This window comes from Megalopta genalis, chromosome 3, assembly GCF_051020955.1.
Source record: "Megalopta genalis isolate 19385.01 chromosome 3, iyMegGena1_principal, whole genome shotgun sequence".
Classification (NCBI taxonomy): Eukaryota; Metazoa; Arthropoda; class Insecta; order Hymenoptera; family Halictidae; genus Megalopta; species Megalopta genalis.
This window is the reverse complement of record NC_135015.1, coordinates 32,891,449-32,905,968: the sequence shown is the minus strand read 5'-3', so window position 1 is coordinate 32,905,968 and position 14,520 is coordinate 32,891,449. Positions and strand designations below refer to the sequence as shown.

Sequence of the window (14,520 nt, the reverse complement as noted above, 5' to 3'; positions counted from 1 at the left end):
GATCGATTCCAAGCCTCTTCGATCGCGATCGTTATCGCCCCGCATGGCTTCGCGGTGACGCAACGCGGCGGCAAAAAGTCACGAAACTGATGAAACGCTCGTCGCCGGAGCAACAATTCAGCGCGACGCTTGCGTCACCGATGATAAGATCTTAATAAGAAGTGACCACGAAGTTCGCGCGAAATAGAAGCCCGGCTTGGACTCGCCTAACCGAGACGGGATACGAGAAAATGATTGCGCCTCCGGCACGAATTTTATTTTCCTGTACCGCGAACGCTATTACAGGGACGCGTCGTCCGTCGTCGACGCTCCCGGATCCGATCGGCCTCGCCGATCAGCCGAGAACCTTCTTCTGATCCTTCTCTCGATGAAATTGCCATAATTGTTTGTTCGCCCATATTTGAACTTTTCGTGCCGAACGCGCCATCTAAGTCGCTGCTTAACATTGAACTTTCTCGCATCGATAGAAAAGCAGAAGCAACATAAAAATTGTCCAAGTTTAAATTGTAAGGAGCACAGTAATGTCTCTCTAATTGACGCTCAGATTGTCCAGGAAAATGGACAATTTAGGAAGAGGAGGTACGATTATTCGAATCTTGTTTCTCGTTTCTATAGTCACGAATTGTCAACAACTATTAAAACGAGCTGCGAGGCTCGAATAAACGTATCTCATCTTCCCAAATTGTCCATTTTTGTGACAGAATCTGAGCGTCAGTCAGGGAGACATTACTGTAAATGTTTATCTTCTTATCGTTACTTTTATAAACTGATTCAAGGCGCATTAATTAATACAATTTCACAACGCTATTCTAGAGAGAGAGAGAGAGAGAGAGAGAGAGAGAGAGAGAGAGAGAGAGAGAGAGAGAGAGAGTCCATAGAGACTTATCTATATTTTCTTTCTTTCTTTCGTAATTTTATAACCAACGGCTAACTTTCGCTATATATGCAATAAATAAATAAAGATAAAACAGCTGCGTTCAGTGCTCCGTACATCAACCGTAAAGCTCGTAAGATGAATAATAATAATAAAAAAAGAGCATTCGAGTTCTGGTTGTTTCTCGATGCGACCGGAATCGATCTCGCTCGATACTTCGGTCTAAATATTAACGTCCAGGTCCAAATCGAAAGATGCGTCACTCTCTGACACGTCGCTGGACGTCGGAACAGAGACGGTCGACGTTCTCGCGCCCGTCGAACGAAGACGCGACGAGTTCTCGCGAGGCGTTGGCTGCGTTTCGCGTTCGTTCGCAGTCGTCGCAACGTGGTGCGACGAGTCGATCCAAACGCAGATGTCGCATCCGCGAACGCGATCAGTAATCATTATCGGCCGTTCGTTCGGCCTGATTTTCGTCGACGCCGACGACAGCCCGTCGAAAGCACGAGGTCGCAGTCGAGCCGCGAAAATTGTCCGCGCCCCTCTCGATCTCGCGTCGCGGTGAAACGCGTCCTGCGATCGAAGAGAGCACGTGGCATCGAGCAGATGCGACGGCGTCTCAGGGTGCTGCCGCGCGACACTCGATTGATTATTCGGCGTCCTCGAGATATCGTTATCGACGAGCGCCGATTTCTGCTATTCGCGGGCGTCGTAACTTCGACGTCAGGCACTCGTCGCGCCGTCTTCTGGCCCGCGTCCCGGCCATTTTCGAGAATCGACGGCGGCAGGGGTCCCCTCGAACGAACGAACGAACGGCTTCGACGTTTCGCCCGCATTTAGAAAACGATCGATCCCGCTCGGTTAATTGATCCAGCGAGACGGCCGGAGAGTCCACCGGGAACACGATCGAAAACGTTTATTTTTACGTTTCCACCATTCCGGACGGACTCGATGAATAAATGCAGCACCGGCGGACGAAAGCGTCGCGATCTGTATTCCCATCTAGATGCGCATCCTGCCGAGTGTCTAACGTCGCGCCGCGACGCGCGGTAGGTCGTAGAAACACACGGTGGTGTTCAACATCCTTTCTGCTCTCGTCGCGGCGATTTTTCGGCCGCGCCGGATGAAACGGCGCGGCGAGGGCGCGCTTTCGCATTCGTCCGCGCTCCGAGGGCTAATTAGCATTTCGTAGGCGCGGAGCCGGCAGGAAAGTGCGAGCGCACCGCCGGCAAAAATAACTCGATGAAGACTTTCAGTCGAGGACACCTTGCCTAGGCGGGACGGGCACGTGAAGTTACGCAAGCCTCAATCTGCCGAACGCTCCTCCGAATTCCCGGCTCGGCGGGCTCCCCGGGGCCCGGTTCTTCGTCCCCGGGCCGCCCCTTCGCGACCGTTCTCGCCGATCGGCCGCGCAGCCCTGCATGAAAAATTCACCGTCTCGTTTCTGGGACGCGCGCGCGAACTGCGAGCCGCGCCACGCGATTCCGCAAACGACACGATAGAAAGTTCGCAACTCGGTCGGCGTCGGCATCGGCGGCGACGTCGGCCGCCGCGTGTTCCAGCAGCCGCAGTTGTCTTCCAAAGTTTTGCAAGTTTACCGGTCGGCGTCGGCGGCGTCGCGCGGCAGAATCCGACGCGCTCGCGCGAGCGTGCGAATCACCTTGGGTGGGCTCTAACCACGGTTGACTTTTATCCGGCGCCGTGTTCGGCGGCTAGGAGCGCGTTAATGAAAATCGTGGGTCGAACGGAGCAAAGTGCACGGCTACGACGGCTCTTTTGCATTCGCGCCGACTGCGTTTCGACGGATGATGATAAGAAAGATGCTTGGTATCGTCTTCGACACGTGAAGCGATTACGTAAGCCTTAATACGCTGACCCTCGTTTGCCGCGACGGCGGCGGCGGCGACCAAGTTCTCTTCTTAAACGTTGCAACTTTTTTGCTCATACACGACCACGGAGCCGAAACAACGAGGCAGCAGCCGCCGTCGCCGTTGATTGGCCGAGAGTGCGCACGCATCTAACGTGCGATTGTTTGTTGCAGTTGACAAAGGAGATCGCGAAGACGAAGACGAAGACCGAGACGCATTCGCTCCGTCGATTTCGACCGGATCCCCCTCTACCGCTCGAGAAAAATAGCCGGGACCCAGTTGCCGGGCCGCGATCGTTCGCCAGCACATGGAGTCGTTACGTAAGTCTAAATCTGCCGGCCATTTTGCTAACTCGCGCGCTGCCTGCCTGCCTGCATGCATATACATGCGTAACACGCCCGTATACGCGCGCATACGCGGATATACGTGCACGCGGGGACGCGTAAGTTTCGCGAGAGCGTGGACAGCTCGACCCCTCCGCGTCTGCTCGCCGCCGGCACCCTTCTTCTCTGCCTCTGCCTCTCTGCCGCTGCCTCTGCCTCTGCCTCTGCCTGCCCTACGCTCGACAGCGTTGCCTCCGGCCGAGTATTTTGAATGTCACCGCAGTTAAACGCTGCGCCGTTGCTACCGCGACCGCGAATCCACGTGCACCAGCGAGAACGTGTGGAGAGCTTGCGCGCGCGAACGCTCGTTCCTCGCCGACGCACACACCGTTCGAAACGCACCCAACAAGTCGAATCGAATTTGATCGTCGAGCTCTCGACGCGGCCGGAGGATTTCTCCTTATACGGAGTCTTTTGCGCTCCGAATCTCTCCTAGATCCGAGGGATGTCGAAACGACGCCGACAGAGGCGGTCGGCTCAAGGGTGGATCGAACGGAAAGAACGGAAACTCCCCTCCGCTAGGGGGTGGGGGAGTTGCGAGTCAAAAAGGTTTGCCACTCTCCGTTAACTCGGAGACAGTCTCGTTAGGTTTTGCCAAGAGATACAGAAGTAGTCTCGATTCGAGCTCGAACAATCGCAATCTCCTCTTCCAAAAGTGGTCCATTTTTGTTTACAAGCCGCGGAGACGATTCGAGAGAGCTTGCCGTAGAAGGAGGATTCGGCGCGAGGATTTCGCGAATGCGTTCGAGCGACAAACTTGCGGCAGATCGCGCGGCGCGGCGGCCTTTCTCTCTCTCCCGTTGCCGGCTCGAAGACGCTCTCGGGCTCAGTTTTGCGAACGCCGGCTTGCTCTGTTTCTCGCTCGGCCCGGTCCGGCCGGATATTTACGACTTTCGAGCGTGTTCAACGATTCGTGATTACGCGGACGAATTTGCATTACGCTCGTTTAGCGGCGGTCGGCGGTCTCGGAGGGCCGCGAGCGTAGCGACCATTGTTCCGTAGCTTCGAGGAGCGCTCGGACGATGCTCGTGGATATCCCCGCTGCCAAGTGGGTCAGTTTCGATCCACTTTGCGGTAAACGCGCAACATCGTTCCTTTTTCCCGGACGGTTTCGCGTCGACCGGCGGCGTCGCGCGTCGGTGTGCGTGCGGTCCTTCGATGCCGGTCGCCGGCTCTCTCTCTCTCTCTCTCTCTCTCTCTCTCTCTTTTTCTAATCCGTGTATGTCCACGTGCGTGCAGGAGAGCGCGCGAGTATCGTACCGAGGAACAAAGGGTTTCGGTTTCTGGCCGCAGTCGCCGGAGCCCGGGCTCCGTGGGTAATAATCATTAAAGTCCTTGAGCGGCGCGCGCGCGGACTGGGAAAGGTTCGCGCGACGGCGAGCGCGCGCGTTGGTGAGAGCGCGAGCGAGAACGAGCGGGCTATCCCGGCCGTTCTATCCAATTGAAAAGCTTTTGCGCAATTGGAATTCTTTCGTCAGCGTCTCAAGTACAGCGGGAAGTGCAAGAATTCGCGACTCGGCCGGAGGGGGGGGGTGGTGGGGAAACAATAGAGGAATATAATTCGACGCGGAGTGCCGGGCCGGGTTCGCGCGAAGCCGCCGGCCCGCCGGAGAACGGCGAAACGGGCGGACGCCGGGGGTGGCCAGGGGGAGGGAGGACGGAGAGGGAAAGAAATTTTTGAAAATATTCGTGGATGCGGAGTTTTCAAGTTGTCACAATGCCGCAACCTGTTGCTCCCGCCCGGGCTTAGAAACTAAAGGTTTGCGCTTAAACGTAACGGACACAACTTCGTTTGCCCCGTCCCCCCGCAGCCCGCGGCCCGCACAGCCCGCCCACTTTTCATAGCGCATCCAGCAGCCGGACTTTTTTCCAAAGGTACAAACGATCCGCGCGGTCATGCGCGAGAAGCCTCTTTTTCCTCGAGACTATTTTACGCGGAAAAAAATTGTGCCGGTTCGCCGGTAGCCGCCGATGCGGACGAGTCGGTCGCGTGTTTATTCGGCGCGCGAATCCGCTTTTCCACCCTTTCGATTTGTTTCTCTTGCCCCGTCACTCTCCTCTCCCTCTCTCTTTCTCTTTTTCTCTACATCTCTCTCTCCCTCGCGCTCTCTCTCTCTCTCTCTCTCTCTCTCTCTCTCTCTCTCTCTCTCCAGCTCTCTCGGTTTTTCCGGATTTTTTCTCCCCTTTTAGCCGTTTCGTTTCGTTTCGCCGGGAACAGAAATTATAAACCAGTTTTCGAAATTACGATCGTATCGGGTTATACTTGCACGTTTTACAGGATATCGCGATTTCCATTGTTGGAATTAAATGCCGGCAGTATCGCGGTTTTCTGGCGAATTTATGTGACGAAGCGTAACAGAATTAACTGTGGCGCGCGGCAAATTGGTTGTGTTAATTTTTCACGTGCATTTTCACGACCGCGTATTGTTCCATGGAATTTCGTGGGATGCAAATATTCGAACGGGGGCACTTCAGGCGCACATTTTATTTTCACGAGACATTAAAATGAAAAAGGTCCATTGCGATTCGTTCGTATTTAATTATCGTTCTTTCAAACGGGTCGCAACACGCCGGTGTTTATTTTACATAAAAACGCTGACTTCGGGATTTTCCGCGACCCGTGAAACTCTGTTGCATTTAATATCCGTGTGTTCGTACGCGAAATACTCGACATACAGCCGAACACGCGTCGCACGTCGCAACCACCACTACTCTCTTGTCTACTCTCCTCTATTTTCTCCCTCTCTCTCTCTCTCTCTCACTCTCTCTCTCTCTCTCTCTCTCTCTCTCTCTCTCTCTCACCACACGTCGACGAGCCAGTCCCGTTTTCGCCGGTAGAACTATCCTCGTAGAATCGATATCGACCCGGCTCCCGAGTGAATCATTCGGCTCCGCGTGAATTATTTTAACGGCGTTTTATCGTTGTTTGCCGGTGTAATTGGGCGTCGTTACGATAAAACTAATTCCGCGGACGTATCGTTATTACGTGTCCAGCGTTTTAGCCGCGCGATTCTCACTTTTTGCCGCCGCGAGGCGCGAAAACGCAGCCGGTTTTCCCAATCGAGCGCCGCCGCCGCTGTCGGGCAGCGGTTTCACCGTCGCGAAGAGGCTCGGCGGACGGTCGCGGGGCCCGCGAAAACTCGGTTTCGCGAGAGCCCGGCGAGCGCCGGGGCCCGATGGAAACCTCTCGCCGTTACTTAAGGACTTTGACACGCTACGCCTGTCGTTCTAAATCGAGGTCAAACCGAATTTTCTAGTTTAACCTACTAAATAAGGCAAATTTCTGCTTTCTAAAACGAGATGCTAGACACTTCGCGTCGCGGCGGCGAGCCTGCACGCTCGGAAAATTAGCGGCCGGTCGTCTCGGGGGGACAGTATCTCCGGGCGACCGGCGCGATCCGGCCCCGTCCGGCGATCCGACAACAGGGCGCGGAAGGTACGCACGCGGAGGCCGTGGAAACCATGAACCGCGCATCTATTTGCGCTAGAATCCGATCAAATATTGATCTTTGCCCAAGTTCGACTCGCGTCGCCACGCCGGGGAAACGGCCGTCACCGGTGCGAACGTGTTTTTCGTTTTTTTTTTAAACTTCCGATTCGAGCGCGAAAAAGGAGAGAACCGTCGGCGGATCGAGGATACGCGATCACGGTGGATATCGCGGGGAGAACGCGTCCATTCGCGAAATATAAAGATGCTCCGCGCGATTCGTAACCGTTCCGTGTCGCCCAGTGTCAACACGCGACGAGAATTTCATATTGGTTATTATCATACGAATATAGCAGGCCTAGGATGACAACGGATTACATGAATAATTGTCACGTGCACAGCGAGCGCGATATGTAAATCCGCTATTATTTGATACAGTTGCGACAATCGTTTGCACAATCCCCGACGTGGCTATCCCCCCCTCCCCTCTCCCGATCCGAGCCGATTCGATCCGATCCGCGATCCTTTGTATACTTTTGACATGGCGGACTGACCGACGCTATTCGGCTCTACAATTAAAATCGATCGGGCCCGCCGCGCGTCTTTCGCCCCCGGGTGCGACGCGACGCGAGGCGATGCGGCGCGAGGCGAGGCGAGGCGAGGCGAAGCGAGGCGGTATATGGCGCGTTTCGACGTTGCTGGTTGCGAAACGATCTCGTTTGCGAAATCGAGGCGTATTCGTTTACCTCGCGCGATCCCGACACAATGCGTCCGCCGCGGCGACGGGAATCGAAGCGCCGTTTCCGGGCCGCCTCTTCGGCCGGACTTTTTATTCAGCCGCTCGCGGAATTTCGCGGATCGCGGAAATTCGTCGAAATACGGGGGAGCCGGATCGACGGCGGCGAAGCGAGGGGGGCCGACGGCGAAATTCGATAATTCTGGGCATCGGGCGAAGCGCGCGCGCGGCTTCTCGATTCGCGCACGTATCGCGGGCGCGATTTTTATTTGCGCGATTTTGATTCGTAAATTTGTTCACGTCACGGCGCGGCGGCCCGACGTTTCGTGTGACACACGCGCTCGAAAATTTGCCGGGATTTGCTGGAAATACAGCCGCCATGAAATAGACCGAATAATCGCCGGTGGAATTTGCACTCCCCCACTCGCGGGATCGTGCGAAAGCAAGGACACGGCGGCGACCAAGAAAACTGGATCCGCTCGGAAATGTCACGATCGCCTCGGCGACGAAGTCCATCGAGACGTTCGATTCGCGAGGATCGACGACGCCGGTGTTTTCGGGGAGGGGGGGGGGCCGCTATCACCGGCGCGTAGTTTCGTTTTCGCGGAAACTCGAAAGGCTCTCGTCGACGCGGACTCGGCCGGCGAAGCGGCGCCTGAACTTGACACGCGTCTGTTTGCTCTTAGAACACGCACACGGCCGCAGCCTTACCAGAGGCAGGTGTTAATTTTACTAAGTTATCGCGTCAATAAATGTCGGGAATAAATGTTTCGCGAAACGGTCCGACCGACATATAAACGCACACGTCCGCCATTTCCGGAGGAGCGAGCGGAGCGGCGCGGCGCGGCGCGGTGCGGCACGCCGCGACGATTTATCGAGAGCCGAGCGCGACCAGCTTTATCGCCGCGAATTTCGAGGTTAAGAATGAATCGTCCGAGCGAATTGAATCACGCAGACGATGACTCCGCCGGTTCGGCGCGTGATTTTTCTCGACGCGGAAAATCACGAATACCAGCCGCGTCTAATTTTTCCAGGAAATCGACGATTAACGATCCCCAGGCCGGTCGGACGTGTACAGTCGACGAGGTAATTCCGATCGGCGTCGATCGTTGTCACGGAATTCGAAATTTCGTTCCCCACCGGAGCGCGCGCTAAGTCGATCCCAAAGAATGCTGGATTTGTCGATGATTAGTATGCAGGGTGTGGCCGAAGGTGTAGACGCGCGCTAGGCGATCGGTTGCGGAAAGGTAAACGAGATAGAGAGAAACCGCGCGCGGTGCCACGGCGAAGATCGTATTTTTCGAGAAAATCCGTTGTCGACGCTCGACCGCGAGGGGAAACGGACGTTCGTGCACAGACACGGAACGCTTCCTTTTCCAGCGGTTTCCAGAGTTCGAGTACTGCTCGTTTAGTTCGAGCATGGCTGCACCCACGCCTTTCGCGTTTCGGTCGCCCTTGGCTGTTGAAAATGCACCGGGTACCGGTTGCTGCGAGTTCCGGAGCGACAGGTTCCCCGCGAGAGAAACACGTGACGCCTTCTGGCGCGTCGCGTCGCGTCGCGTCGAGTCGCGTACGATCTCGCGATCGGTCTCTCGGTACGGATCGCGATCCAGGGCACTGCCGGTGAGACTTCGCGAAACACGGATATCTTCGCGGATCTTCGCGGCTAGCCGAGAAGAGGAACTCGGCTACGCGGAATAACGGACGAGCCGGCGCGTCTGGCGCGGCAAGTACTATTTCACTGGGAGCTGCGAGCGCGAGCGCGAGCGAATCCTCTCCGGTCGCCGGTCGTCGCGCAAAGTGGCATCGCCGGTGGTCTCGTTTCGTGGAAACGAGACGTTTCTCGTTTTCGCGAGACGCGCCACGATATTTCGGCACTCCTCGGGGACGTCCGGGAGCGTCCCGGAACGTCCGACGACCGACGACCGCCGGTCGTCGGACGGCGGTCGGCGCTCGACTCCGGTCGAAACCAAAGAACCCCGGAGGGAGAAACCTCGCGTAACGGACGCGACCTAAGACCGGCTCGAACCTAACGAGGTCACTCGTTATACGAGAGAGGGAACACGACTCGGTCTCGGACCCGAGACACAGAAGGGAAAAGACCTAGAGAGAGAGAGAGAGAGAGAGGAGAGAGACGACCGTGCCGATAAGAAGACGCCGGCGACGCGGTTTCCGTTTCTCCGCGTGCCGAATCGGCCTCCGTGAATAAAACGAGCAAAAACGACACCGTGTGTCGTTTTCGGTGTGCTACGAAACCGCACGCCGACAGATTCAGCGTGGGAAGCCTAGGAGCCTATGCGATCGAACGCCGAACAGGAAAAGCCGGAGGGAGAAGGAGAAAAGAAACGCGGCGTGTCCGAGCTGAGAACGCGCAGTCTTTTCGGCCATTTTGGTGTCTAGAAGAAGCACTCTAGTCCGTCTTGTGGCCTGTCGATCTCTCCCTCCCTTCGGCCGGTTCCCTCCTCGCCCCCGACCGCTCGCCTCTTATCTCTCTCTCTCTTTTTTCTCTCTCTCTCTCGCTCTCTCGCTCTCTCTTTCTCTCTCGGTCTCTCACGCACCTAGAGTCGCATACGATGACACGTGCATACGCTCGTCGGATGCACACACGCGCGCACTCGCGAGGGCACTCCTCTTTCCGTCTCGGTCTTTCTCTCTCTTTCTCCCTCTCTCCTTCTCGCTCGCTCTTTCCCTCCGATTCTTTTCCTCCTTCCCTGCGTCCCCTACCCTTTCTTTCTCCCTCTCTCCCTTTTTCTCCGTTTTTCCCCTCTTTGTCGCTCGCTCATTCTCCTCTCGCCCCCTTCTCGAGGCCCCTTCCTTTCTTCCCTCTCGGTGTGTATCGCGCGCGCGAGCGAGTAAGCGAGCTTTTGCGAACGAATGTGCGGCGGCGAGCGTGCGAGCGAGCGAGAGAACGCTCTCGCGCGTACGTGTGCAGAGTGTCGCGCGCTCTCGCACACCGACGACGGGTGTCCGTCGAGCTCTATAGGGGGTTTTCGGGTGTTCTCCGACATTCTCTCCCCCTTTTTGATCTCTCCCTCTCTCTCACTCTCTTCCGTTCTCACACACGCTCTCCCCGTTATTTTCTTTTTTTTTGTTGCTATCTCTAAGGAAAGGAGAATCGAGAGAAGAAGGTTAAATGGAGGATGATCGCCGATAGATTAGGAGATAGTGTGTGTACTCACTCTCGCGACAGGAAGAAATAGTAATCGCGGATCGCAGTTGCTCCAGGTGGTTTCTCGCGGCGATCAACGGGATGATGCGCTCCTTCCTCAGAGCCGATCGAGGCGGCTCGTGACTCTCGCGCCGAGCCGGTAGCCGCGCTCCACGATCATCGTCTTCCTCGACATGTTCCCGGTCGACGGATACGTGGTGTCCTGGCTCGTGGCGAGTCGGGTTCCCGCGTCGCTTTTCCTTTCACGCACCGTGTATACAGAACCAGGGACAAAGAACGAGAACGAAACACAGGCGGCGACCGCGAACCGACAAGGTCTCCGACGAGGAACGCGGCTCACTGGTTCGCTCGCTCGCTCGTAGACCGCGACACGCGTACGAAAAAGGAGATCGAGCCGAGCCGCGAACTAACGAAATGGAATCGACGGTTGCACCGAACTCTCCGGTCGTGCCAGCTCCCCTCCCCACCGTCTTCCTTCCACGCAAGGAGCCTGTTGCTCTCCTCCGTTCGATCCTTCCGATCCTCGAGGGCGCCGCTCCACTGTCTCTTACTCTCTTACTCTCGCGCTCCAATCGCGCGTCCGTTCTCGGCTTTTCCGCTCGCGCGGTGTGCGCGACGGATCGGATTTGGATTTGGACTCGGGCTCGGGTTCGGGTTCGGATTCGGGTTCGGATTCGGATTCGGATCACGGGAAGAAGAAACTGCTCGCGCTCGTTTTCCACCGACGCGACGGATCCGAGAGTCCTCGATTCCGACGACGAGACGGCCACGAGGTCGGCGTCGACGACGATCGGTGTCACTCGTCGTCGACCGGCGCTCTCCGATATCGGCTGGCCGATATCGGTCCCGGCGGCGGACGATCAAGCTCGATCGGTTAGAGATCCGTCCGGCGCGCCGCGGGGCGACGCACCGCGAGATCGGGAACGGAGCACGACGAGTTTACGCGACGAGGGCGTGAGTCGCGGATCGCGGATCGCAGCGCGCGTGCACAACACAACATCGGCAACGGCAGCGGCGACGGCGACGACGACGACAGCGACGGACGGCGGCTCGTCCGGATCGCCGATCCAAAACAACGATCCTCTTTTCCCTGCTTCACCTCTTTGTCCGTGTCTCGGTCTTTTCCGGTGGTCGAGAGCCGTTCGCGCGAGAGTCGCCTCGTTTTCCTTCGATCTCTCACTCTTTACTCTCTCTCTCTCTCTCTCGCTCTTTCTGTCTCTCTCTCTCTCTCTCTCTCTCCCCCTCCTCCCTGTTACTCTCTGTTACTACTCTCCGTTACTCTCTGTCCTAGCCCTTTCCCTTCGCTCGCTCGTTCGTTGGTTGGCGCGACGATACGCGCCGCGTACGCACTGGTTACTGCCAGCCGAACAAAAACACCGAGACGTTCCTTAAGGGTTTCGTGTTCGTTTGTTTCGCGGGGGTTGCTTCTTCGGTAGTTCGCTTCCGTCTTTCACTCCCCCGTTGTTCTCTCGCTCGTTCCACGGGCGCACAGGCGAGAGGGAGATGAGGCGACACACGCACACGCACCACTTGCCCAGGCCTCGACGTTTGATCCGGCTCCGGGGATATGCGACGTTCGTCGAGTTGCATTGGGTCGCGCTGCGCTCCCGTAACTGCATCCGCGTCGGACGGTGCGGCTTGCGCGCTAGGAGCGCCGCCATCCAACCACCCCACCATCGTCGTCCCACCACCGCCACCACCACCACCACCAGCACCACCACCACCGGCAGCACCACCACCGCCGCCGCCACCACTACTACTACTACCACCACCGCCATCGCCACCACCACCAACAGCATTCTCCTCGCCACCGACTCGGGCCACTACCACGAACACTAGGTCCTACTACTACTACTTCTACTACTTCTCTACTACTACCACCGCTACTACACACCACCACCGTCGTTCTCGCCGCCAACACATCCTCGGCAGTTCGCGTCGTCCACGCTACCAACACACGCGACCTTCCTCTACTCGTCGCAACCACTGGCAACCTCGTCCACGTCATCTTCGTCGCCCGCCGCTGTCGTCGTCGTATCGACGCTGCGTGCCCCGACCACGACCACGACCACTGCGATTACCTCCGTCACTGCCACCGCTTGTTCCCGACGACGACGACGACGACGACGACGACGCACCGTGCACGCACGGCCACGAGTTAGTTACGAGCACACGGGAACCCGCCGGCCGCGCCGCTCTTCCTCGAAAGAACGGAGCCGCGGATATACCGCCGGCGAAATCGCCGCATCGCGGCAAGATCGGCATTTTCGCTTGGAAATTCCGGCGCGGGGCCTTATTAATTCCGGCGCGGTTAACGCCGCCGTCGTCGATGAAAGCGCGGGGCCCTTTTCGGGCGTTGGGCGCGTGCGGCGGCGCGGCGGCTCCGCGACGTCGCCTTTGTTTTGTCACCGATCGGTGATTTAGAGGCTACGTGTTGCGTTACCCGAAGACATCAACTTCTATCTTTAGAGCGAGCGCGCCTGCTTGCTCATTTCGTAAAGCCACGATACGTGGTGGCCGCGCGCGTATACGCGAGGCGGCCCCGCGTGCACACGTTCGGCTCCCCCGGAACCTGTTTCAGTCGCATTGCTTTGTCTTACGCTCATAGATCGCCTTAATGCATTCTTACATGCGAGTTTTATCGATTTCCTTGCCCCGCGCTGCTCCACGCTCCGGCTTTTCTTCGCGGAACGCGATCCTTCTAGAATCCAATTTAAGAACGCCTCCTCGACCGGCGAGCCGCGGCCGCCGCCGTGCCGCGCCGGTTCCTGGAAACCGGCCGATCGAACCTCGTTTTCACGAAACCTCGACGATCGCCGTAACGGCCGGTACCTACTTCCCACGATTAGTGTTTTTCCACGCTGGAACACGCTTCTCGGTGTCGTCTCGCCCGCGGTCACGAGCGAACGAGCGAGCGAGCGAGCGAAAGAGCGCCGCGCGCGTTTGGTGACCCGCGGCTGATCTATCCTCTCCTCTCCTCTCTACCAGCCTGGCCGCACCGTGGCCATGACACTTTTAATAGGAGACAATTTGATGCAGTTGCCGCTGCGATTTGAAATTTAAAAGCTAATCGCTGCGGCGCAGCGCCTGACCGCTTTTAGACGACAGTTTTTCCGGGGATCGCCGGAGCGGTTGCAACATCTCGAGGAGGGCGACGGGGCGCAGGGAGGAGGACAAAGAGTCGCGAGTCGAATCGAATCGAATCGAATCGAATCGTATCGAATCGAATCGGCTCGCAAAAGTTGCATCTGCCCGTCGCGGCGGCTCGGCGTCCACTCGAGGAACGCCGCGATTCGGAGCAACAGCGCGGCGCGCTGCGTTTCCAATTTATATTCGCCGGGAACTCGCATTAATTTATTAACTGAAAATACGCGCACCGTTTCTCGCGGTTCACTCACGCTATCGTAAAATCTTGTTAAATTGACCGTGAAGTTCCCATTAATGGCCGTACACACGATAAACGCGATTATAACTTTTATCTGGTCGCGTTTAATCCCCTTATTTCTTTCTTAGCTCGCGTAATTGTTCTGGCTCGCGTACACCGACACCGGCTCGCTTCTCCCTCCCCCTTCCTCTCTCGCTCCTTCCCTACTTTTCCCTCCCTCTCTCTCTTTCTCTGTCTCTCTCTCTGTCTCTCTTTCGTTCTCTCTCTCTCTCTTTCGATTCATCCGTTTCACCGGCGGGCGAGCGAGCGAGCGCGCGAACGCGAGAGATAACGCGTTGCGCGATACTCGCGAATACGAAAAGTCGCCGGTACAGGAGCCAACGAAAATTCGCCGGCGATAAAAGTAGCATCTAATCGACCGGTTCCGTGGAAGACGCGGCGACGAAACCGGTGCCCTATCGCGTCTATTTGTTGGTCTATCTTATCGGCGACCAGCCTATCATTTTTCGCGCAGTCCTTCAAACTTTGCGCAACAACTGCGGGAGGCCGCGGGTGGTGGAGGGGCCGATCCAAGCGGCGATCGACGGCGGACCTTGAAGCCGGCGGATGCTTTAGAAATTCGTTAGATAATCCCGAGACGCGGCCGCCGCGCTCTCAAGATGGCAGTCGAAAGTCGCA

At 57.1% G+C, this 14,520-nt stretch overlaps 1 protein-coding gene and 1 long non-coding RNA gene across 4 annotated transcripts in view; one reads left to right on the top strand and one right to left on the bottom strand.

Annotated features, from left to right (window-relative positions):
* LOC143259236 (uncharacterized) overlaps positions 1-14,520 on the top strand; it is a 131,787-nt gene that overhangs the window by 24,672 nt on the left and 92,595 nt on the right. Inside the window, exon 2 of the long non-coding RNA XR_013033057.1 lies at positions 2,916-3,062. This is a non-coding gene — a long non-coding RNA (uncharacterized LOC143259236). The remainder of the gene's footprint in view (positions 1-2,915; positions 3,063-14,520) is intronic.
* Eip93F (Ecdysone-induced protein 93F) overlaps positions 1-14,520 on the bottom strand; it is a 75,819-nt gene that overhangs the window by 50,842 nt on the left and 10,457 nt on the right. Inside the window, exon 1 of one of the 3 annotated variants that reach the window (XM_076520626.1) lies at positions 10,468-12,055. The exons of 1 other annotated variant lie outside the window; for it this stretch is intronic. The gene's annotated coding sequence lies outside the window, so the exon portion shown is untranslated. Of the gene's footprint in view, positions 1-10,467; positions 12,056-14,520 lie in introns of those variants that run through there. One more of the 3 variants, XM_076520624.1, reaches the window with a different exon arrangement.